This window comes from Sciurus carolinensis, chromosome 2 (assembly GCF_902686445.1).
Source record: "Sciurus carolinensis chromosome 2, mSciCar1.2, whole genome shotgun sequence".
Classification (NCBI taxonomy): domain Eukaryota; kingdom Metazoa; phylum Chordata; class Mammalia; order Rodentia; family Sciuridae; genus Sciurus; species Sciurus carolinensis.
Genome location: NC_062214.1, coordinates 91,621,903 through 91,626,180, shown reverse-complemented (window position 1 = coordinate 91,626,180; position 4,278 = coordinate 91,621,903).

Sequence of the window (4,278 nt, the reverse complement as noted above, 5' to 3'; positions counted from 1 at the left end):
TGAAATAAAATGCACATTGTAGGACATTTTCTAAATTTGGTGGTCCTGTCGTTTGTATGTTCTTACTTTGTGAAGTTTAGACTATATGATTGACCTTCAAAATTTCTTAAAATAATAAGCCAGAGGGAGGCGGGGTCTCACATGTTACCCTCTCAGAAGCAGTAAAGGCAACATGATTTCGGTCTCTTAAAGTTACAGGAAGCAGGAGAGTCTCTTTCCAGAAGTTATTTTTCCATATTACTGGTATATATCTGCTTGCACATAGAGATCTTTTGCAGTGGTTTTGCTGCTTTGGGAATTTCTTGCTCAAATATCAGCTACAAGTCTTTAGCCCTAACGTGTACATATCAACTGGTGGTGTGTTAATATACCAAATCTGTTGGCTCACACCGCTGTGATTCTACTTAAAAGTTCTGCTTTAATGGGTCTATGATTTTTCTGCTTTCTAGATTGAATGGGTTACAAATTCCAGTGCATCTTCCTTTCCTCAGACTTGGAAACTGAACATATCATTGGTGGTTCCCATAGCTTTTGGAGACACTAAGCCAACATACACAGATTATAAACAATAATATTTGGCTTAAGTTGTGCCGTAGGAGAAAAAAGGATGTTCTCACCAAAAGCAAAGTTAAATAAATGAGAACTCACTTGCACATAGGTATAATATTTTCTTTCAAAAGTAAAAATATCTCTTAAGTGTTCTTCATGATCTTTAATCAAGTATCTCCTCTCTGCAGAAAGATGCAGACTATAAAGCAAAAACCCCGAACAAGAGCCTGGAGGTCTGGCTTCTAAGTTCCGCTTACAAAAAGTCGTCTTCTGGTCCCAAGAAAATGTGTGCTCTGGGTCTCAGCCTTCTCACAGTTTCAACCTGTTAGTCCTTAGCTACAAAAAAAAAAAAAAACTTCTGCTTTACTATAGTCGTGGAAACCTTTCCTAAATCTGGCACTCTTTCAGTTTGGGAACCAAATCTGCCTTCAGAACAGGACTTCACTGTTACTAGTTGTCTACCTGTGCACCTCAATCTGAGGTGCTCTCTGCAAGATTGAGATGAGATGAACACCCAGCACATGGGTTACTGCTGAAATGTGTAACCTAAGGAATTGTGGAACACAGGTCAGGGCACCTAGGTAGACTCATACTAACTTCTGCTGTCCTCTACTTGCCATGTGTGCTCTAAAGACCACCTCAGGAATTTAATATCTCCCCAAATGAAGATGACAGTTAATATTCTCAGATAGCATTTATGTATGCAAGGGCCTGTACTCATAAATGTTATTTCATTTAAACTTCACATCAGTCCTCATTTTACTAACAGAGGCTCCAAGGGCCAACTCAACTTACTCAGTTCCGTAGCTCACAGATAGTGAGCTACTTGGCCTGTCAGACTCCAAAGTTCTATTTGGTTTGTACCACTTGTTGGAAACATTCAGCAGAAGAAAAGCAATGACTAGATACAGGCAAAGATAGTTGAAGCAGCAAGTATAGTTAGGACAGGAGGCTGGGAAGATGTAGGTAGAGGTTATTTTTTAGCAGCTGACAACCACAAGTGAGTGGTTTAACATCAAATTTCATGGGTTTTATGGATCAAATGAGATTAATTAATTATACATCATACCAATTCCAAGAATGATTACCTAATCTGTGAGATTAAATTTAAAAACAGCCCTGTCTTCATATGGCACACGCCTTGACTGACTCAAAGTGATAACCTCTGAGCAGGCTGCCCTGTGCAGTCAGGTTCAGGAGATTAGGAGTCTAGCATGGAAGGAGCAAGGCTAACATCCCTGACAGGGTCACCAGGTAGAGACCATGAAGTATAGAGAGAGATTTCAAGGTTCAAGTCTGAATCTGAATTGCTGAAACTTACCAGGCCCAGAATGAGTGACTGGAGCAGTTGCCCTGTTCAGAGCAAATCCTGGTAGAACCCACAGAGAAAAGGGTACAGGGGAGGATATAAACATCTTCAAAAAACATAAATTCATGATGAGACTTCTATAGTTCATTAGTAAGAGGTAATAAAAGCACTTTGTGAATACATTCTGAACTTTTGGAATTAGCAGTGGAGAGAACAGTTTCCCTACTTACTGTTCCTAGAGATTCATTAATAGAAACAAAATCCACCTTTTGTGTATGCCGGTATGTATACTCCAGAGTTTAACATTGTGGGCCTCATTTTTTTTTCTCCTCCAGGAAAATACATCATTTTTACTTGAACAAATATTTGAGTGTATGTTAACCATTTCTCAACTTGTCAACAATACTTATAGATGTAATTTTTAAAAAGTCTACAATCAGATGTGTATACATGAAAAAAAATTCTGAATTCTCACATCAAAACAAAAAGCGTTAGTGTGTTCAGGGAGCCATCATTTCCCAAATTAGAGATAGGGGTTTGGAAAGAAATTAGAAATGTCAGGCAGTATGAGAAATGTTCCCTCCACTATATATACTTTTTGACATTGAGGGTTTTCAGAGGTACATTCCTCCAACAGATGTCATAAATTTTGTGTGTCACACAATGAATGAAGCTATATTGAGAGTCACTAATATGAACATAACTTTGCCAAATTTTTGACAAATGGGCATCCACCCAGAGGATAAAGCTGGTTCTTGCTGCCTGTGAGAATTTTATTTCCATCTGTTTCCAAGGCCATGGAGAACAAAGAGTTGAGTCAAGGCCTTATCAGAGCCTGCCAATGCTGGTACCCTGAACTGAAATGCTGATTCAGCAAAACACTGCCCCTTCTGACCATGAAGGCCAGAGGAAAAGGAGGCCTGGAGAGATTAAGTAGCTTGCTCCAAGACATTCAGCGGGTTGAGTTCAACTCGGCAGAGGGCTAGCTGAGAACTACATAAGGCAATGTGTGTAGTGCTCCCCACTCCAGTCCTTTGTCTGTTCCTCAGCCCTGGGGTTTCTTCCCTCCTGCACTGTGCCCTTAGGGAAGCTGAAACTACCTTTTTCTTTTGAAATGGAAATCCCCAGTACCTGGAGGCTATTCATTTCATGGCCAGGATGCCCCACACATGAAAGACATAATGTTGATTGGACAAATGACCCCGAAACAAGCTCCAGTCAAAGCTTCAAAATTGTTCATTTGTGCACAGGAGGCGAATGTTGTGAAGTCATAGATTCACATTTCACTTTTAATCAAAACGCTTACCCTTGAGAATAGGTTTCTGTTACACCATTCTCAAACTGTATCTGGACTTGCTGCTGAACGCAAGTAGACAGAATACAGAATACTGCTCCAAGACCTGGCTGTGATGTGAAGGAAGGCAGTTCAGCCTTCGTTCTTTCTGGAGGAGTCCTCAAAGGTGACCACTGTGGAATCTATCCCCCTGTTCAGAGGCAACTGATGGCAAGAAAGGTAAGGTGTCCTTTGTGTGTGTGTGGCAGAGAAACAGCTCCTTCCATCTTCCCAGGGACCTTGTAGGCATGGGTGGGCTAGAGGAATGGAGGACCACCTCCTCTCAGGGGATGCTGCATGGGGAGGGGGACAGAGACACCAGCACACTGCATAAGGTGGAGTCTCGATCTGTGTTCAACTCAAAGGATTTGGAATACTGCTTTCCAGTAGAACTCTCGTTTACACTCAAAAATTGAAAATCAACTCCCAGTGCCTGGGAATGATATTGCCCTTCAGTGTGCCAGTGAGCTGAATTCTGATGGCTCACTATGTTTTGCACCAGCACCCACACTCCGTACTCTATTTCACTTCCCCTGTGAAAACCTTGGTTCACAATAAAACAATTGTCAAGGAACTACTTTTAGATCATGCTTTAATCCAGGACATGAAGTGAACCTCTTCACTATCCCCCCAAAGGATTGAGTATTGTTGCTAAAAGCTCAGTGATCCATGTAGAAATGGGAACCATGCGACTGAGTTGGGAGAGAGGCAGCTGGGGGATGAGGGGCTTTGGGAGGTGCTAGCATATCTGCATCCTGGCAGTCCGAAAATAAGAATCACTGGCTTGTTCAGCTTGAAGGCTCACTTCCATATTTTGTTTTCCTTCTATAGTCCACCAACACTCCTTTCCAGAACACTTCAGGACTGTCAAGCCCCTTCTCAAGAAATTAGGGCCAGATGCAGTGGTACACACCTGTAATCCCATCGACTCAGGAGACTGAGGCAGGAGGATTGCGAGTTCAAAAGCCAGCCTCGGGCTAGGGAGATAGCTCAGTCGGTAGAGTGCTTGCCTTGTAAGCACAATGCCCTGGGTTCGAACCCCAGCACCAAAAAAAGAAAGAAAGAAAAAAAAAAAAAAAAAGCCAGC